This window comes from Dermacentor andersoni, chromosome 1, assembly GCF_023375885.2.
Source record: "Dermacentor andersoni chromosome 1, qqDerAnde1_hic_scaffold, whole genome shotgun sequence".
Classification (NCBI taxonomy): Eukaryota; Metazoa; Arthropoda; class Arachnida; order Ixodida; family Ixodidae; genus Dermacentor; species Dermacentor andersoni.
In genome coordinates, this window is record NC_092814.1 from 310,197,287 (window position 1) to 310,217,930 (window position 20,644).

At 46.9% G+C, this 20,644-nt stretch overlaps 12 non-coding genes across 12 annotated transcripts; all 12 read left to right on the forward strand.

Annotated features, from left to right (window-relative positions):
- Nucleotides 1-207: 207 nt before the first annotated feature.
- On the forward strand, nt 208-289 carry TRNAS-UGA (transfer RNA serine (anticodon UGA)). The gene has a single exon. It is a non-coding gene; the product is annotated as a tRNA-Ser (tRNA).
- A 144-nt stretch (nt 290-433) lies between these two features.
- Nucleotides 434-515, forward strand: TRNAS-UGA (transfer RNA serine (anticodon UGA)). The gene has a single exon. It is a non-coding gene; the product is annotated as a tRNA-Ser (tRNA).
- Nucleotides 516-8,892: 8,377 nt separating this feature from the next.
- TRNAS-UGA (transfer RNA serine (anticodon UGA)) lies at nt 8,893-8,974 on the forward strand. The gene has a single exon. It is a non-coding gene; the product is annotated as a tRNA-Ser (tRNA).
- A 73-nt stretch (nt 8,975-9,047) lies between these two features.
- TRNAS-UGA (transfer RNA serine (anticodon UGA)) lies at nt 9,048-9,129 on the forward strand. The gene has a single exon. It is a non-coding gene; the product is annotated as a tRNA-Ser (tRNA).
- Nucleotides 9,130-9,202: 73 nt separating this feature from the next.
- On the forward strand, nt 9,203-9,284 carry TRNAS-UGA (transfer RNA serine (anticodon UGA)). Its single transcript has one exon. It is a non-coding gene; the product is annotated as a tRNA-Ser (tRNA).
- Nucleotides 9,285-9,360: 76 nt separating this feature from the next.
- TRNAS-UGA (transfer RNA serine (anticodon UGA)) lies at nt 9,361-9,439 on the forward strand. The gene has a single exon. It is a non-coding gene; the product is annotated as a tRNA-Ser (tRNA).
- Nucleotides 9,440-9,506: 67 nt separating this feature from the next.
- Nucleotides 9,507-9,588, forward strand: TRNAS-UGA (transfer RNA serine (anticodon UGA)). The gene has a single exon. It is a non-coding gene; the product is annotated as a tRNA-Ser (tRNA).
- A 73-nt stretch (nt 9,589-9,661) lies between these two features.
- Nucleotides 9,662-9,743, forward strand: TRNAS-UGA (transfer RNA serine (anticodon UGA)). The gene has a single exon. It is a non-coding gene; the product is annotated as a tRNA-Ser (tRNA).
- Nucleotides 9,744-9,816: 73 nt separating this feature from the next.
- TRNAS-UGA (transfer RNA serine (anticodon UGA)) lies at nt 9,817-9,898 on the forward strand. The gene has a single exon. It is a non-coding gene; the product is annotated as a tRNA-Ser (tRNA).
- Nucleotides 9,899-15,120: 5,222 nt separating this feature from the next.
- Nucleotides 15,121-15,202, forward strand: TRNAS-UGA (transfer RNA serine (anticodon UGA)). Its single transcript has one exon. It is a non-coding gene; the product is annotated as a tRNA-Ser (tRNA).
- A 4,912-nt stretch (nt 15,203-20,114) lies between these two features.
- TRNAS-UGA (transfer RNA serine (anticodon UGA)) lies at nt 20,115-20,196 on the forward strand. The gene has a single exon. It is a non-coding gene; the product is annotated as a tRNA-Ser (tRNA).
- Nucleotides 20,197-20,269: 73 nt separating this feature from the next.
- TRNAS-UGA (transfer RNA serine (anticodon UGA)) lies at nt 20,270-20,351 on the forward strand. The gene has a single exon. It is a non-coding gene; the product is annotated as a tRNA-Ser (tRNA).
- The last annotated feature ends 293 nt before the right edge of the window (nt 20,352-20,644 follow it).

Consider the following 20,644-nt stretch of genomic DNA (forward strand, 5'->3'; position numbering starts at 1 on the left):
CCCCTGACAGCGCTCAAGGAATTTTAATACGACAATGTCATGCCACAGTAGCGGACGGCAACGAATGTGTATATTACTGTTTCTTGTTCCGTTTTTGTATTCATTATTTCCTTTTTGTCTTTTTCTTTCGTTTCTGTGTATATCATTTAAGGAATGTGTGTTGTGGTGACATGTCGAGGATTGGCAATAAAGAAAAAAAAAAAAAAAGCAGTCGTGGCCGAGTGGTTAAGGCGATGGACTTGAAATCCATTGGGTTGTACCCGCGTAGGTTCGAATCCTGCCGACTGCGTGCAATGGTTTTTGTCTTTTGTTTCGACATAACTGCGAAAGTGAGCTGCGGAAGGAGAGCTTGTAGCGTCCTCGCAGTCGTGGCCGAGTGTGTGTTGTGGTGACATGTCGAGGATTGGCAATAAAGAAAAAAAAAAAAAAAAAAGCAGTCGTGGCCGAGTGGTTAAGGCGATGGACTTGAAATCCATTGGGTTGTACCCGCGTAGGTTCGAATCCTGCCGACTGCGTGCAATAGTTTTTGTCTTTTGTTTCGACATAACCGCGAAAGTGAGCTGCGGAAGGAGAGCTTGTAGCGTGCTCGCAGTCGTGGCCGAGCGCACTTTGACGTGTGCGTTTGTCATGCGGTTGGTGGATCAGGCGGCTGCGCTATATTCCAAAGAAATAATTTTGGCATTTGTGTGCAGTCAGTGTTTTCGTGTGAAACTGGGCGCCTCTTAGTGGCTGATTTCTGTTTTGAGGATGTGGATTACCGTGCTATTTGTATCTATGCGCCGAATATTGAAACGGACCGTCGATCTTTTTTTGAGCGTCTTGAACCGTACGTAAACTGTTCCAAGGTCGTAATACTGCTGGGTGATTTTAACTGTGTTTGCTATGCTGAAGACCGAGCAAAATGTTCACGCGTTCGTGATAAGAGTGCCGAATTTCTAAACGCAGTGGTGCATGATTATGACCTGGAAGATGTGGGTAGCGTTTTTGCCAGCGGTACTCGCCCGCGATTTACCCACTTCCAACGTGACAGCCACGCTCGATTAGATAGATTATACGTGTCAGCCGAACTAGTGCCCTTATGTTGCGAATATGATGTGGAAGCTGTAGCATACAGTGATCACTGCTTGGTAACTGCCACGTTCGGGAAAGGACAGAGCAAACGGCCCTTTAACTGGGATCTCTGGAAAATGAATGCGCAGTTGTTGAATGACGATCCTTTTGTCGATGCTGTAACGAATGAACTAGAAAACCTGACTTCAACCAAGCCATTAAGCTTTGCCATTCAATGGGAAGAATTTAAACAGAAAGTAAAAACAATGGCCATTGAAAGAAGCAGTGTCATTCGACACAACCTGAAACAAGCAGAAACAAAGCTTCGCCAGCAACTGCAATTTTTTATTAGCATGGAAAGTGTCGAGCCTTGTGTGTATGTTAACGAATTAAAGATTGAACTAGAACTGACTGACTGAACTAGAAAGGATAGATACAGAAAAATACAAAGCAGCACTTGTGAGATCAAGGTCTGAGAAGTTGTGGGCGGGAGAAACTCCAACGAAACGAGCTTTATCAGACGAGAAAAAGTACGCTTGTCGGAAAGAAATCCGCCAGCTGCTAGCTAAAGGCAATCACATTACATCCGACAAAAATGACATCAAGCAAGGGATCGCCGATCACTTTGAAGCAATTTTAGCTCATCCGCGGAATCCTAAATGTAACTACCAGAATGAATTTCTCTCGCTGATGCCAAAGCTCGATGAAGAAGTCAGGACACGGCTGGAACTGCCAATTAGCCTGAGTGAGATAGAGTGCGCAATAGACGAGTTATCCATCGGTAAAGCACCTGGGCCAGATGGCTTGGGGGCCACTTTCTATAAAACCTTCAAGTCTGCATTGGCCCGTGTTCTTCACGAAGTTATCAGCGAAGCGTATGAGCGAAAAAGATTGCCCTTGTCATTCACAACCTCGCATATCGTGCTAATTCCGAAGAGTGATGACGAGGAGAAACTTTTGTTGCCAGGGTCATATTGTCCGATAACTCTAGCCAATGTCGACTATAAAATATTCACGAAAGCTTTGGCCAAACGACTGCAAAGTGTAATTAAAACATTGGTAGGGCCGCACCAGACTTGTGGCATTAAAGGCCGCAGCATTGCAACGAATGTACACACGGCTCGAAGTGTGCTTGAGTGCTGCGATGTGATTGGCGATCACGTCGGGATGATGCAGATCGATTTGGCAAAGGCTTTCGACCTCGTCTCGCACAAGGCTTTGTTCTGCATACTGGAACATGCGAACGTTGGCAAAGTCATAACGGAAGGCGTCATGATGGCGTACAGAGAATGCTTAACGCGCATCATTGTTAATGGGGAGCTCACCGATAGCTTTCCCGTGCTCTCGTCGGTGCGGCAAGGATGCCCGCTGTCGCCCCTTCTATTTGCTGCTTATCTCGAACCACTCTGTTTGGCGATCAGAAATAAGGAGCGCATAGCAGGCTATCGGCTGCAGGCAGCACACGTTAAAATTTTGGCATATGCCGACGATATCGCGATTTTCTGCACAACCAAAGCGAGCATTAAGGAGGCAACGACTGTCGTTGAAAATTTTTGTGATTCAACTGCAGCCCAGATAAACTGGGATAAGAGTTACGGCTTCTGGCATGGTAGTTGGAAAGACACGCCGGAGACCTTTTATCGACTGAAGTGGTCGACGTTACCAACCCAATACTTGGGTGTGCCTCTAGGAAATTACCGTGAACCTGAATCTTACTGGCTAGATCAAGTGTCGAAAGCAAAGGAAAAGTCTGACGGGTGGGGAGGAAAACAATTGTCAATGTTTTCTAGAGCCAGTGTTTGCAACCTTTTTTTAGTTTCTAAGATATGGTACGTCATGAATGTGTTGTGTGCTGCGAGGGTAAGCGTACAAAAAGTTCACCGTGTTTTCGCTATTTTCATTTGGGCCTCCACCTGGGAGAGGATGAGTCGAACGAACTTGTCCCTCCCGGTCAAGAAAGGTGGGCTTGGTTTAGCTCATTTGTTTCTGCGACAAGTCGTCTCACGCTTTGTGTTTTTACGGGATCAAAACGATCCTTTTCTCCGGACAGTGATACAGGTACGGCTGTGTAGACAACTTCCAGGATTCTTTGTTTCGACTGTTCACAATATGCCAGGAGCAGTGACTGGTTACCTACGTGAAGTGGTATGTTCATATAAGATGTTGAACGTACGTTTTTCACAGCAATACCTGTCCACCGTTACCAAGAAAAAACTATACAGAGATGTCGTGGACACGATGTTCCCTCCACCTTTGTACCGTTTTCCGCAACGTGGAGGCCCAGGACAAGACGTTCTAAAGAGAGTAGAAAAAATGCCAATACGGCCGTCAGCTAAATCTTTTTTTTTTTTCAAATTGCACACAAACACACTTCCCGTTAAGACCTGGCTTCATGAGAAGGGTATTTTCATCCCCTGGAGCACCGACTGCTTATTATGTAAAAAACCGGAAACAATAGAACATGCATTCTTAGATTGCTGGGACGCCAACTTTCACTGGGATGTTCTGCAGAGAACATTGAAAAAACAGTTACCCCTGGACCCATATGGAATACGCTTCTTACCGATTGATAACGCCGAGGATGTCCCGTATGACCTTATTATGATCCTGAGCCTCCACGCTATGTGGAAAACTAGATTGCAAGTTCAAAACGGTGACATTGTTGTTCGACCGGCTCGGGAAAACTTCATTGAGAGTGTTGTGTGTGTAAGAGATGCTTTCAAAGCGCTGCCTGATCCACCACAATGGATCTCCTTATTTGATGAATTAGCTTTGTTAAAAAGATTTTAGTACCGTGTTGGCCAAAGTGTGGTCCACACGTTTTATCTTTGTAAACCTTGATTGAGTACGTCGAAGTCGGCAATAAAAAAAAAAAAAAGAAGCAGTCGTGGCCGAGGATTCTACTTCCGGCCGTGATAGCAAACGGACGCGTGTGGAATGTGCTCCGCCGGAGCGGTATCAGCGGCCCAGTCGGGCCGCGGAAACAGGTTTTTTGCTGATGAAGCCCTGGACTATCAAGTTATTCTGCCGTCGCTGCCAACAGGTGCGTCTGTAGCGAATACTGTTTTTCTCCACGGGGATTTGAAAGCCAGGCCTTACCGTGTAGATTTTCGCGACACGTTGGTTCATCTCGGAGTGCTTCCTGAAGTGATAGCTTTGGGGGCGTTCCAGATGAACCATGTTTGGGCCGTCACTTTTAAAAGTGCAGAAGCTACGAAGAAGATGGTAGAAATTGGGGAAGTTCTAGTCAAGGAGAAACGGCGCCTTGTGGTTGACCCCGAAAATCAAGAAGTGCGCATCAAGCTTTACTGGGTGCTGCATAATGTTCCGGACGAAGAAGTGCGCTCTGCTCTAGCACCGTACGGGAAAGCAAGCGATATCTACAAGGAGCGCTGGTGAGTGCACGGAATAGCTGACAAAGGCTCGTCTACGCGCACGGTTGGTCTGAAGCTCAAGTCTGGTGTAACTCTGGAAGACTTACCCCATCAGTTGCGCGTTGCAGGAATCATAGCTCTACTCGTTGCGCCGGGACGCCCACCGCTATGCTTGAGGTGCCATGCCACAGGCCATATCAGGCGCGACTGCCGGGTACCGCGTTGTGCCAAATGTCGGCGATATGGCCACGATGAAAGCGTCTGCGTGCGAACCTACGCAAACGTGGCCGGAGTCAAAGCAAGCGATGAACTGTCGACGGAACATCTAATGGACGAGGCAGACGCGGCCGAAACTACCCCCGAGGCAGACAGCTCGCGAACTATTGGTGCAACAAACGTGTCACATGTGAAGCAAAAGGCTGCACTCATTATTGCGGAAGACACAGCCATCGCTTCAACAGAGGCTGTAGAGACACAGGCGATGGGCGCTCCAACGAGCCAACACATTGCACCTGGCGCGAGTGTCGAGCAAAGCCCTGAGACTGCAGACGTCATTATGGCAAGTACCAGCAGCCCTGCACCAAAACGACTCCATGAGGACGGCAAAGAAGGGCACAAGACCGACCAGAATGCAACGGATGAGCCGCCTGTGAAAACGACACCCCATCGAAGGACTACATTTAAACCCGCACCGAAAATACCGCTCGAGCCACGGCCCGAGCGGAAACCGCCGGCCCCGCCGGCGACGTGACAAGGTGTCGAGCCTTCTTTTTTTTCCAACCGGACATTATCAGCGGAAGGGACCGGAAAGACAGTGCGTTGACGTCGTCACGGCGAAGTCTAAATTCTAATCAATATGGCTGGAACGACTGGGATTTTCTATATAAAAATGTGAGTGTTTTGTCGTCTTGTGATAAGCAAGGGATACTATGCCGTTTGTGTTTATAAAAAAAATGGCTGTTACTCTCCAAACGCCTCTTTATGTAGGCACTCTTAACGTGCGGGGCCTGTCGACACGGAGAAAACAATACCAGCTGAGTCGACTTTTTATGGAAAATGAATTGGACGTAATTGCCATACAGGAAACGAAGATCGAAAGTCAGGAAGGAACAAACCGCATGGTTGAACCTTTTAGGGCGTACTACAATGTATGCGTTGCGCATGCAGTAGGTACAGCCGGTGGTTGTGCGCTGTTCTTGAAGCACTCCACAGGTATATCTGTTGATAGTGTGTACGCGTGTGACACTGGACGACTTATTGTATGTGACATAACGTTGCAAGCCCAGAAGTTCCGAATAGTTTGTTTACATGCCCCAAATGCACCAAGTGAGCTCACATTGTTTTTTGAAAGTGTTGAACATTATCTGAATTGTGACAGGGCAATTATAATGATGGGGGACTTTAATTGCGTATCCAGAGTAGAAGATAGGACAAGAGATGCACCGATACGAGATGCGAGTGTGTCGGTACTAAATGCGCTGACTGAAGGTCACCTGTTAGAAGATGTAGGGTGCTTCCTGTCAAATGGCACATTGCCTCGGTTTACCCACTACCAGGGGGACAGCCACGCTAGATTAGATCGTATTTATGTTTCGGCAGATTTGGCACCCGTCTGCAATAAGTATGACATTAAAAACGTTTTCTTTAGCGACCATAGTTTGGTTGTGTGCGCGCTAGGTCCGAGGAAACCGGCGAAATTTAACTGGCAGCTGTGGAAATGCAATGTTAAACTCCTCAATGATGAGGTATATATGAAGGAAACAAAAGGAAAAATTGGAGACCTACTGGCAAATGAACCGGAGTGTTATGCGGAGGCGTGGGAACATTTTAAGGAAAACGCAAAAATCTCAGCCATCGAAAGAGCCGGGGCATTGCGGAGGAAGCAAAACAAAGAAGAAACTGAGCTCCAAAGCCAGCTTGATTTTTATTTGAATGCAGAAGCTAGAGCCCCGGGTAACTTTGCCAGAGAAATAAAAGAAATTAAAAGCAAACTAGAAATTATTAATACAGAAAAGCACAGGGGCGCAGTTGTACGAGCGCGTGCGGAAAAAATGTATATGGGTGAAACCCCGACCAAACGCGCTCTATCAGATGAAAAAAGCTATGCGTCGCGCAACGAAATAAAAGCGATAATGTACAGAGATGAAGTTGTGCAAGACGAGGAACTGATACGTCGCGCATTTGTTGATTATTATCGGGATTTAGTTGGCCACGAACCACAGATTGTGGAAGGTTTTCAAAGCGATTTCTTGAGACACATGCCAAAACTTGAAGCAGAAGTTAAAACGAATCTCGAAGCACCAATCAGCGTTGCAGAAATTGAGGGGACAATCGATGAATTGAGTGCAGGGAAATCGCCAGGCCCTGATGGTTTTGGCTCAGAATTCTACAAGGCTTTTAAAACTGAGATAGCAGTTGTCCTGCATAACGTAATAAAGGAGGCATACAGAACAAAGAAGTTGCCTCCTTCTTTCAGGCAGAGCCATGTTGTACTTTTTCCAAAAACAGAGGATCCTGCTGCCTTGCTCTCTGTACGAGCGTATCGACCGATAACTCTAACGAACACGGACTACAAGATCTTCGCTTAAGTTTTGGGTAGGAGACTGCAAAGTGTTATAACCAGGCTTGTGGGGCCGCATCAGACTTGCGGCATAAAAGGAAGGTCCATTGTAACAAACATACACGTGGCTAGAACCGTCCTGGAGTGCTGTGATGCGTACTGCTGTAAGGTCGCAATGGTACAACTGGACTTAGAGAAGGCATTCGACAGAGTTGTGCATAAAGTCCTTTTCAACATTCTAGAACACATCAATGTCGGGAAGGTCCTATCAGAAGGTATAGAAATGTGTTACGCAGACATTTCTAGCAGGATTAAAATTAATAAATCATTAACTGCCAGTTTCCAGATAAAGTCCTCTGTTAGGCAAGGATGCCCTTTGTCTCCTTTACTGTTCGCACTGTACCTGGAACCTTTCTGTTTGAAAATCATGTCATCGAGTGCAATAAAAGGCTTTAGGTTGAGCACAAGCGAGGTTAAGTTACTTACGTACGCTGACGATATTGCAGTTTTCTGTTCTGACCAAGAAGGTGTCAGGAATGCCATCAGTGTGGCGAAGAGTTTTTGTAAAGTGACCGGAAGCGTTATCAACTGGAGCAAATCTTTGGGCTTTTGGCATGGGGATTGGGACGACACCCCGGACGTCTTTGAAAGCATGCAGTGGACGGTTTCGCCAACGAAATACCTCGGGTACAAATCAAAGACACTACAAATCACTACAAAGACACTAGTGATTATTGGAGAAATGAAGCGGAACAAATAAAAGAAAAATCGACCAAATTTGGAGGGAGAGACTTATCTATATTTGCAAGGTCAACAGTATGTAACCTTTTTCTTGTAGCCAAGATTTGGTACGTTCTGCAAGTACTGTGTGCGACGAGAGCAAGCATTCAAAGACTCCACAGGGTGCTAGCAGTGTATATATGGGGATCAACTTGGGAACGTACAAGCCGTACAAATTTATTCCGGTCAGTGAAAAGCGGCGGACTGGGCTTGGCGCATTTATTTCTAAAACAGGTGGTGTCCAGATTTCTCTTTATGCGAGAGCAAAGCAATGCTTTCCTACGTACTGTGATTCAAATGCGATTGTGTGACGTTATGCCAGCGTTTATTGTGTCGTCTGATCGGGTTCATGGGCCGAAAGTACGAGGCTTCCTGCGAGAAGTCGTCTGGTCTTACGAGTTCCTCGCAGCACGGTTCTCATTACAGTATCTAAGCAATGTCACACGAAAGAAACTGTACAAAGATGTTGATGTATGTATGCCAGAACCAATGTATCGCACCATGTTGTCAACAGGAGCAGGCAAAGACGTACTGAAAAGGGTGAAGCGGATGCCAGTACGGTCCACGATGAAAACGTTCTTCTTTTACTTGCACACCGGAACTCTACCCGTTAAACCGTGGTTAGAGCAGAAGGGTATCTTCGTGCCTTGGACGATAAACTGCTTATTGTGCAAGCAACCAGAAACTATCGACCATATTTTTCTTGATTGCGTAGATGCCACCTTCTTATGGGACATACTGCAACGTACTTTAAAAAAAGAGTTACCGATTACCCCATATGGCATCCGCTTCCTCCCAACCGATAATGATGAAGGGGTGCCGTATGACATGTTTATGGCTTTATGTCTTCACAGCATCTGGAAAACAAGAATGGCAGAGTATCATGCAGATATGAACGCCCAGCCAGCCAGAGAGTACTTCAAAGAAAGTATCGCGTTTATTCGTGAGATATATAAAGCACAGATTGATCCACCAGCATGGATGCCTGTATTAGATGCTCTTGTCAACCTGAAGCGGTTTTAAATACCCACGCTTGCCCAAAGCGGGCAAGCGTTTTTAATTACTTTATGTAGTGTGAATTTGTGATTGTATCGCTTTGTTTCAATCCTGAGAAAGGTAATAAAAAAAACAGTCGTGGCCGAGTGGTTAAGGCGATGGACTTGAAATCCATTGGGTTGTACCCGCGTAGGTTCGAATCCTGCCGACTGCGTGCAATGGTTTTTGTCTTTTGTTTCGACATAACCACAAAATTGAGCTGCGGAAGGAGAGCGTGTAGCGTCCTCGCAGTCGTGGCCGAGTGGTTAAGGCGATGGACTTGAAATCCATTGGGTTGTACCCGCGTAGGTTCGAATCCTGCCGACTGCGTGCAATGGTTTTTGTCTTTTGTTTCGACATAACTACGAAAGTGAGCTGCGGAAGGAGAGCGTGTAGTGTCCTCGCAGTCGTGGCCGAGTGGTTAAGGCGATGGACTTGAAATCCATTGGGTTGCACCCGCGTAGGTTCGAATCCTGCGGACTGCGTGCAATGGTTTTTGTCTTTTGTTTCGACATAACCACGAAAGTGAGCTGCAGAAGGAGAGCGTCTAGCGTCCTCGCAGTCGTGGCCGAGTGGTTAAGGCGATGGACTTGAAATCCATTGGGTTGTACCCGCGTAGGTTCGAATCCTGCGTGCAATGGTTTTTGTCTTTTTGTTTCGACATAACCACGAAAGTGAGCTGCGGAAGGAGGGGGTGTAGCGTCCTCGCAGTCGTGGCCGAGTGGTTAAGGCGATGGACTTGAAATCCATTGGGTTGTACCCCCGTAGGTTCGAATCCTGCCGACTGCGTGCAATGATTTTTGTCTTTTGTTTCGACATAACCACGAAATTGAGCTGCGGAAGGAAACCTGGTAGCGTCCTCGCAGTCGTGGCCGAGTGGTTAAGGCGATCGACTTGAAATCCATTGGGTTGTACCCGCGTAGGTTCGAGTCCTGCCGACTGCGTGCAATGGTTTTTGTCTTTTGTTTCGACATAACCACGAAAGTGAGCTGCGGAAGAAGATCGTGTAGCGTCCTCGCAGTCGTTGCTGAGTGGATAAGGCGATGGACTTGAAATCCATTGGGTTGTACCCGCGTAGGTTCGAATCCTGCCGACTGCGTGCAATGGTTTTTGTCTTTTGTTTCGACATAACCACAAAAGTGAGCTGCGCAAGGAGAGCGTGTAGCGTCCTCGCAGTCGTGGCCGAGTGGATTACACTTCCGTCCGCGAAAGCCTACGGACGTGTTTTTCATGTGCTCCAACGGGGCGGTGTTAGCGGCCCAGTTTAGCCGCGGAAACAGGGACGACATGGAAGACAGCCAGGACTACCAAGTGCTCCTGCCTCATTTGCCAAAAGGTCGTATTGTTTTGAATACACTTTTTTTGCACGGTGACCTACGAGCAAGGCCGTACAGAGTTGAAGACTACCGGGATGCCCTTGGACGTTTGGAACTGCTGCCTGAGGTTGACGCCTTAGGTGCATTTCAGATGAATCATGTGTGGGCTGTTGCGTTCAAGAGCCATGAAAGCATGAAGAAGTTGTTGACTGCGGGGAATATTACTGTGAAAGGCAGAAAATGTCTGGTAGTAGACCCGAACAACCAAGATGTCCGAGTGAAAATCCACTGGGTCCTGCCTAACGTGACGAACGACGACATACGTGTGGCCTTTGAGCCATACGGCGAGGTTACGGAAACGACAAAGGAGCGCTGGCGTGTCCTTGGCATTTCTGAAAAAGGTACGACAACGCGCGTGCTGAACCTCAAGCTGAAGGCCGGGGTCACGACTGAAAATATTCCATATCAAGTACGTGTCGCTGGTAAGCCTGCCCTCGTAGCTATTCCAGGCAAGGCGCCACTTTGCTTGCGCTGCCAGGGTAAAGGGCATATCCGTCGCGACTGCCGGATTCCGCGATGCTCACGGTGCCGACGCTTCGGCCATGACGAAAGCGAGTGCGTGCCCACGTACGCAAATATAACGGGCCACAGAAAGGACGCTGACATATTGGATAATATCATGGACGAGGCTGAAGCTGAAGATGCAGCTGCCACAGTGACGAAGGAACCAAAACCTGTGGAAACGCCTCCGGCAGCAGTACAACAACGTGAGCCAGCTATTGAAACAATAACGTGTGAAAAAATTCTGGCCGGTGCAAACAGTGACGATGTGCACAACAAAATGAATGGAAAATGTCATCAAGGGAAATCTTCTAGTGAAGCTATGGTGACGTCGCCAAATGAAACACCGACAGTACAGTGTCAAACAATGGAAAGCGTTCTAGAGGCGTGGGCAAAGCGCATGCACAGCGACAGTGTCGTTGAACCGGACCATCTGGGTGGTGCAGGTGGCGGGGGGCCGCCTTTGAAAACGGCGTTCACGAGACGAACGTCGTTAAAGCCGAAACCAAACATTCCTCCTGATCGACGCCCGGTGGATAAACCGCCGAAATAAAGGCGGGGATTCACTTCCCCTTGGTGAGTGAGCAAGATGGGACCGAATAAACGACGCCGCCTAGACGATGCTGTCCCGTCCAGCTACCGAACTTCGGTTGAGGAAGCAGGCGACGGGCAGCGAGTTCTTTCTGGCCCACTACTGCCACAACTGAGTGAAGACTCTACTGCATCCTTGACTTCTGGGGTAAACACTGCCCGATCCGAGTGCTCTTCACAAATTAAGGACGAAAAAACTTGCTCTTCCCTTACGTGTTGCCACTTTGAATGTACGGGGATTGGCGACTAAGAAACGGCAAAATCAACTTAATCGACTTTTTGTGGAAAATAACTTGTACATAGTGGCCGTGCAAGAAACAAAGATAGAAAGTGAGGAGCAGACGGATCGAATGGTGGGAACTTTTCGAAGGCACTTCAATGTTTGTGTTAGCCATGCGATAGGCACCTCTGGTGGTTGTGCAGTTTATATACGGAACAACGTGGGCATTGAAGGTGAAAAAGTAGTTGCGTCAGAGGCGGGACGGTTGCTTGTTGTTGACTTTTCGTACTGCGCAAGGCAATGGCGTGTTATCTGTATATATGCGCCAAACATCGATTATGAGCGTGTTGTTTTGTTTGAAGACTTAGAACAATTTTTAAAAAGTGATAAATACTTAATTGTGCTTGGTGACTTTAATTGTGTATGTTTGGCTGAAGATCAAGCCAAGAACACCCCTGTACGAGATAAAAGTTCGCGAGTGCTTGTTTCACTGCTCCAGGAATATTATTTAGAAGACCTCGGTTATTTATTGTTAAGAGGAAGTAGCCCTATCTATACCCATTACCAGCGCGGAAGCTGTGCTAAGTTGGATAGAATCTATGTCACAGTTGACCTTGCAAGGGATTGTGGCCACTATGAAGTGAAAAATGTCTTTCAGCGACCATAGCCTTGTCATGACTACACTAGGAAGCAACCTCAGAAAAAGCCGTTTTAATTGGGCTTTGTGGAAGTTCAACGTGAAACTTTTGCAAGATGAAAAATTTATGGAGTGTGTAACAAAAACACTTAAACAAATGACATCCAAAGGGCCACATGAGTGGGCAGCTGAGTGGGAAAACTTTAAGAACGACGTCAAGATTATTGCGATTGAAAGGGGAACCATTATTAGTCAAAAGCAAAAGTGTAATGAAAAAGAACTCCAGTGCCAACTCGATTTTCTTATAAGTATGGAAAGCGGCAATCCCGGCATGTATATAAAAGCAATTCGCGAAGTGAAAAGCAAACTAGAAGTAATTGCAACCGAAAAGTACAGAGCAGCAGTGATAAGGGCGCGAGCCGAAAAGATATGGTTGGGTGAAACGCCCAACAAGCGAGCGATGTGTGACGAAATAAAATACGCGGCTCAAAACGAAATAGGACAGATCAACTACCGTAACAAACAGACATCAGACAGGAGTAAAATTGAGCAGGCATTTGTCGAACATTACAGCGAATTATACGCGAATAAAGAAGGCGATAGAACTGGGCTGATAACCGAGGTTATTAATCTAATGCCTAAGCTCGATGAAGAATGTAAGACGCGATTAGAACAACCAATAAGTATAGAGGAAGTCAAAAGTGCCATTAAAGAATTAACTCCAGGAAAAACACCTGGGCCGGACGGAATAGGAGCAGCCTTTTACAAAATATTCATTGAAGAAATCAGCCCAATTTTGCATAACGTTATAAGCAAAGCCTATGAGGAAATACGGTTACCGCCTTCCTTCCGCGCTGCCCATATTGTTTTGATACCGAAGACAGATGATCCAACTAGACTGTTATCATTAGGGGCCTATCGCCCAATAACTCTTACAAATGTGGACTATAAGATCTATACCAAAATTTTAGCTAAACGTTTGCAAAGCGTTATTATGCTTCTCGTTGGACCGCACCAGACATGTGGAATAAAAGGACGTTCGATATGTACAAATGTGCATATAGCCCGCAGCTTTCTAGAATGTTGTGATGCCGTCTCGGGACGAGTTGCTATGTTACAACTCGATCTCGCCAAGGCTTTCGACCGTGTCGCACACGATGTTCTTTTCTCTGTGCTTGAACATGTCAATATTGGCATGTTCAAGTGTTATTAGAAGGTTTAAACATGGCTTATAATGATTGTACTGTACGCATCATAGTTAACAAGAACCTCACCCAGAGTATTGACGTCCGGTCATCTATAAAACAAGGATGTGCGTTGTCATCGCTGCTTTTCGCTCTTTATCTTGAACCCTTCTGCCTCAGTCTTATTATTAATGAAAAAGTACATGGTTTCAGGCTTCAGACGCATCATGTGAAAATCCTTGCCTACGCTGATGATGTAGCAATCTTTTGCACTGACCGCAATAGCATAGAAGAAGCCATAAGCGTCACCAAAAATTTTTGCAAACAGACAGGTTCCGCGATAAACTGTGAAAAAAGTGTCGGTTTCTGGCACGGAATATGGGACTTTACACCAGAAAGATTTGCGACCATCACGTGGGCAAGAAGTCCTTCTACGTATTTAGGCGTGCCTCTCGAGCAATATAAAGAAACTGCAGATTACTGGGATGACCTGACGCCAAGGGTGAAGGAAAAAGTTGGAGGGTGGCAAGGCCGCGAATTATCGATGTTTGCTAGGGCCAGTGCGTGCAATGTTTTTTTGATTGCCAAAGTGTGGTATGTGTTGCAGTTTTTGTCAATGTCACGCGTCAACGTGCAGAAACTGCACCGAATATTTGCGGTTTTTATTTGGGGCTCCAATTGGGAGAGAATCAGCCGCACTAATCTGTTTCGCCCAGTGAAAGACGGAGGCCTCGGCCTTTCTCATCAGTTCATCCGACAAATTGTGTCGCGTTTTATGTTCCTGCGGGACACGAGAGACCCGTTTTTGAGAGCGGTGATGCAAATGCGCCTTAAGAATGTATTGCCCGAATTTGTTGTGTCTAGTGCGGCTGCAATCGACTGTGGTGTAAAAGGTTACTTCAGAGAATTAGTCACGTCGTTTAGGATACTTAAAACACGCTTCTCATTCGAGTACCTGAGCCTTGTACCGAGAAAGAAACTATATAAAGATTTAATCGATGTAATGATGCCAGTACCATTATACAGATCGCTAAACATTGCAGGCCCAGGGCAAGATGTATTAAAAAGAGTTCGAAAAATGACTGTTAGAGGAGCTGTTAAAACATTCTTTTTCAAATTACACACAAACACACTCCATGGAAAAACATGGCTCGATGAAAAGGGAATATTTGTACCGTGGACAACAAACTGCCTTTTGTGCAAGAAACCAGAAACAATCGAACACACGTTCATTGATTGTTTGGATCCAGTCTTCTTTTGGGATGTTTTGCAACGAACCCTGAAGAAAGAGTTACCGATAACACCACACGGAATTCGATATCTCTCAGTACAGAATGAAAACAGCTTCCCCTATGACATGATCATGATACTGAGGCTACATAGCCTTTGGATCACAAGAATGGGAGTCAGGCACGCAGACCCCAAGGCAAAGTCAGCCAGAGAAAACTTTATAGACAGCATAACCTACATGCGCGAGGTATATAGTACTTTAACCGAGCCACCAGATTGGATTTGGGTACTTGATGAGTTGGTACGAATGAAAAATTTTTATTTAACCACACTGGTCAAGCAGACCAAGGTGGGTTTTATGTATGTACATGCCTTTTCTGAATAAAAGTTTAAAAAAAGAAAAAAAAAACAGTCGTGGCCGAGTGGTTAAGGCGAGGCCGAGTGATTAAGGCGATGGACTTGAAATCCATTGGGTTGTACCCGTGTAGGTTCGGATCCTGCCGACTGCGTGCAATGATTTTTGTCTTTTGTTTCGCCATAACCACGAAAGTGAGCTGCGGAAGGAGAGCGGGTAGCGTCCTCGCAGTCGTGGCCGAGTGATTAAGGCGATGGACTTGAAATCCGTTGGGTTGTACCCGCGTAGGTTCGAATCCTGCCGACTGCGCGCAATGATTTTTGTCTCGACATAACCACGAAAGTGAGCTGCGGAAGAAGAGTGTGTAGTGTCCTCGCAGTCGTGGCCGATTCTGCTTCCGGCAGCCGAGCTGAGCGGTCAGCGGAATCATGGGCTCCAGCGGAGCAGCGACAGCGACCACTTCTGGCCGTGGAAACAGGTTTAGCAACGACGAAGAAACCGACTACCAGTGTATTTTTCCTCAGCTGAAAAAAGGACGAATTACCGTGTTTACCGTGTTTAATACCGTGTTTCTACATGGTGATGTACGAGCGAGGCCGTATAAGGTCGAGGACTTTAGGGATGCTCTTACGCCCACGAGCCTGCTACCGGAAGTTGTGTGCCTTGGGGCGTACCAAGTGAATCATGTCTGGGCAGTGACCCTCGGTGATGCTGCTGCAACAAAGCGATTGTTGGCCTTGAAAGATATTCAGCTTAAGGGGCGGCGATGCGTTATCGTCGACCCTCAGGACCAGCAGGTGAAGCTCCGGCTTCACTGGCTGCTACACGGCGTGGAAGATGAAGATGTGCGGACTGCGTTGGCGGCCTTCGGCAAGGTAGTTGAGGTGAGCCGGGTGAAGTGGCGTGTTCAAGGCGTTGCGGAGAAATGTTCGACCACGAGGACCGTTCTTCTCAAGCTGAAGGGCGAACTGGAAGTGGAAGATATTCCTCACCAGATACGCGTTGCCGGGGAGTTGGCCTTGGTGGTGGTACCCGGTCGTCCGATGCAATGCCTACGCTGCCAAGGCACGGGACACGTCAGGCGGGACTGTAAGGTGCCGCGCTGCTCGCGTTGCAGACGCTTCGGGCACTTCGACGCCGACTGCGTCAAGACTTACGCTACTGCGACTAGCCCAGTCGCGAGTGAAGAGGCAGCAGTACACGTCATGGATGCAGTCGAGACCGAAGACGCTGCTAAGGGAGCCGGAGAACAAGTGCCCCCAGCGAAGACAAGTACAATGACGGTGCCGGAGGTCGCTGACGCCAAGGTCGTCCAAGTCGCTGAGCAGGTTACTGGGCCTGCAAGGGTCGACAAGGACAAAGATCCTGCGAAGGCACGCGCTAGTGAAGCTGAACGGGACGACGACGAGTCAGCGATGCAACAGGGCGAGTCCGCTAACGATGGAGACCGGGCCGCTGGTCTCGGTGCCACATCCAAGCGCCGCCGTGACGAGGCCGGAGACAAGAACAATGCGGCATCCAACACTAGTGACGGGCCGCCGGCGAAGACGCCTCTAGGGAGGCGGTCGGTCTTCAAGCCTAAGCCAAATGTTCCGCTCGAGAGAAGGCCTGGTGACAAAGTGCAGCAGACGAACACGACCGGGAAGACCGGCAGTCCCGGAGGCGGCTAGGCGAGGGCTGGTCGTGAAGGGTAAACACCATGCTCCGGGCCTACCTTATACTTTAGTTCAGCATGGCTTCTAATCCGTCACTCGCTATTGCCACACTAAACGTAAGAGGGTTAGAAGAAGTCCTACGGCTGGCCACTGACCACGACCTAGACGTTCTAGCTGTCCAGGAGACAAAGGTTGACGGAGAGGAGGAGACCGGGAGCATGGTGCGGCGTTTCATGACTAGATATTACGCGGTCGTGAGCCACGCAGTAGGGACGTCCGCCGGTTGTGTTCTGTTTGTTATGAAGCTGCCTGGCCTTGTTGTTAAAAATGTATTTTCATGTCAATCCGGAAGGATTGTTTTTTGTGATTTTGTTTTTCGTGACCTTGAATTCAGAGTCATGTGCATATATGCGCCGAATGCTGTGGAAGAGCGCGCCTCATTTTTTGCGAACCTTTTCCAGTATGTTAGCACTGATAAGTGCATGGTTTTGTTGGGGGCTTTCAATTATGTTTTGAGGGCTCAGGACAGAGTCAATAATGCTGGTATTCGCGATAAAAGCAGTAGTGTGTTGAAAAAGCTAATTAGTGATAATGAACTGGACGATGTCTGTGAGTGCCTGGACGGGAAGTCATGTACACGCAATTTCAAGGTAGTAGTCATGCGCGGTTAGACCGCATATACGTATCGCAAGGCATGATTCCAAAGTTCCATAGTTATTCTGTGGCACCAGTATCGTTTTCAGATCACTGGTTGGTGAAATATCATATAGGCACGGAGAGGAAGAAAGATTTTAATTGGGACCTATGGAAAATGAATGCCTTATTACTAAAAGACGAGCCATTTGTAGAGGCAGTGCATGAGGCCGTCAGGAAAGTAAGTGAGGAAAATAGTGAAACAATAGCAGAGAAATGGTAATGGTTCAAACAAAAGGTAAAAATGAAAGCTTTAGAAAGATCGAGCTGCTTAAAGTATGAGAAGGAAATGAAAGAAGGGGGCTTACGAAAAATACTTAAGCAGCTGATAGCGCTAGAGTGCGAAGAGCCAGGTGCGTATAAATAAGACGTGCGAACCATTAAAGAAAAAATCGAGCAGCTTGACAAGGAACGGTATGAAGGAGCGATAGTGCGTGCAAGAGCAAATGCATTAGTAGCTGGGGAGAGGCCCACGAAAAGGGCGCTTGAACTTGAAAAAGCGCATGGTCGAAGGAATCACGTCGATAAGATTCTGTGGAACGGCACAATTGCTGAAGACAGTAAATCATAGGCCAAGCGTTTTTAGAGCATTATCAGTCGCTCTTTGCGTTTCAAGAAGCGAATGTAGACGAGATTAAAAAGGTTTTTCTCGGTCGCATGCCGCGATTGAGTGACGACACGAAAGAACGAATAGAAGGGAAAATAACAAAGCGAAGTTCAAAAGGCGATTGATGGTTTGAACCAAGGCAAATCGCCTGGACCTCACAGCCTGGGCGCTTGTTTATATAAAACTTTCAAGAAAGAACTGTCGCCGTTGCTAACAAACCTGTTTAATGATGCGTATGTTAACAAAGCTTTGTCGCTTTCCTTTGGCAAAGCGCATACCATACTCATCCCTAAGAGTGATCAAGCGGACAAACTTAGGCTGGTGACATCTTACAGGCCGATATCGTTAACCAATATTGATTATAAGATGTTTATGAAGGTTTTGGCAGCCAGACTTCAAAGCGTCATAAAGGAAATAGTTGCTGGTCATCAAACGTGTGGTATCAAGGGAAGGTCGATTTTTTCAAATATTCACACGGTGCCGTGCGTGCTCGAGTGCTGTGACGTCACCTCGGGCGGAGTCGCAGTGCTCCAGCTAGACCTTGAGAAAGCCTTTGATTGTGTCTCTCATGATATTTTGTTTGCCATTTTCGATCAAGTTAATGTTGGTTCCATAATCACTGAGGGAGTGGCGTTGGCGTACCAGAACTGCACAACACGCTTAATTGTGAATAAATCATTAGGGGCCTCCATTAACGTCATGCGTTCTGTGCGTCAGGGCTGTCCCCTCAGTCCTCTTTTGTTTGGGATGTGCATAGAAACTATGTGTTTGGCCATAATTGAAAATGAGCAAATACGCGGGTATAGCTTGGAAGCCACACAAATCTAGCTCTTGGCATATGGAGATGACATCGCGGTGTGTCGTACAAGCAAACAACCTATGAAGGAAATGATAAGGGTAGTGACAAATTTTTGTGATGTAACGGGCAGTAGAGTGAACTGGAGGAGTCCCTCGGTTTGTGGCACGGAGAGTGGTCTTCGGCCCCGGACAATTTTGCAAATGTGAGCTGGGTGAAAACCCCGACCAAGTATCTAGATGTTCCCCAGGACAGTTACAAAAATAGCGACGAATACTGGACGAACCAAGCAAAAGAAAAGGGAAAAAGCAGACAGGTGGAAAGGCATCAACCTGTCCATTTTCGCAAAGGCAACTGTGTGTAACATGTTTTTTTTTTTTATTACGAAGTTATGGTACGTCATGCAGACGTTGTACTGTTCAAGGGTAAACGTGCAAAGGCTGCACAGAGTGTCGTGGTTTTTATCTGGGGCTCTACTTGGGAAAGGTTTAGCCGAACAAATCTGTTCAGGCACGTATAGGCTGGGCTTGGCGCATCTTTTTGTACGACAGCTCGTCAACAGATTTTTGTTTTTTCGGGATGTGCGTGATCCATTTCTGCGTACAGTATGCCAGCTAAGGTTGAGAGGCGCTTTGCCGGCACTTATCGTTAGTACGGATAGTATGCCGGGAACCCCCGCTTCATGGCTATATCTTAAAGAAGTTGCAAATAGTGTGCGCTTTCTTTCTGTGTGTTTCTTTAGGTTATTTAGGTGGCGTGAAAAGCAAAACATTATATAAAGATGTTTGCGACATTGTATTTCCAGTGCCATTGTACAGAGCTCTATACAGTGGAAGACCAGGACAGGATGTCCTTAAACGAGTGAAAAAAATGGAGGTGCCTACGGGGGTAAAGACATTCTTTTTTAAACTACACACAGAGACACTCTCAGTGAAGACATTCATGGAAGAACGTGGCTTCCTTGTACCCTGGGGGTCACACTGCTTGATTTGCAAGCAAGCTGAAACAGTAGACCATGTCTTTTTGCATTGCTGGGCCGGGGTGTTCTTCTGGGATGACCTACAACGAACAATGAAGAAAGAGTTACCGTTAAATCCGCATGGAATCAGGTATCTGGCGGTAAAAAATGAGGACGGGGTTCCCTTCGACTTAATTATGCTGAATGGCCTTCACAGTTTATGGCGTGCAAGGATATCTGCATACTACTGTGACTCGGACGCTAGGCCTGCGCGTACGTATTTCAGAGAAAGCATGTCTAGATTCATTGAAATAAAGAAAATACAAGATTGTGTACCGAGTGGCTGTCGAGGATAGAACCTCTGACAGCATTGAGAGAATTTTAATAGGACAACGCCAGTCCTTATTGGACTGACGGCATTCATCTTTTGTTCAAAATGTTATTAGTTTTGTAATTTTGTTCTGTATTATGTGCTCTGTACAATGTCGAAGACCGGCAATAAAAAAGAAATCGCAGTCGTGGCCGAGTGGTTAAGGCGATGGACTTGAAATCCATTGAGTTGAACCCGCGTAGGTTCGAATCCTGCCGACTGCGTGCAATGATTTTTGTCTTTTGTTTCGATATAACCACGAAAGTGAGCTGCGGAAGAAGAGCGTGTAGCGTCTTCGCAGTCGTGGCCGAATGGTTAAGGCGATGGACTTGAAATCCATTGGGTTGTACCCGCGTAGGTTCGAATCTTGCCGACTGCGTGCAATGATGTTTGTTTTTTGTTTCGACATAACCACGAGAGTGAGCTGCGGAAGAAGAGCGTGTAGCGTCCTCGCAGTCGTGGCCGAGATGCCAGTGCTATGCAGTTACTGCCGTATCCTTTTCTGACCACTGCCTGGTAAAATGCAGGGTGGGCCGCAAAAAAGAACGAAACGAATTCGTCTGGGAACTGTGGAAAATGAATGCTGAGCTTCTACGGGACGATACTTTTAACGAGACGGTAGTGAATGCTCTGAATTCTTTTGGAAAAGACAGTTCTATGAAATTGGGCGAG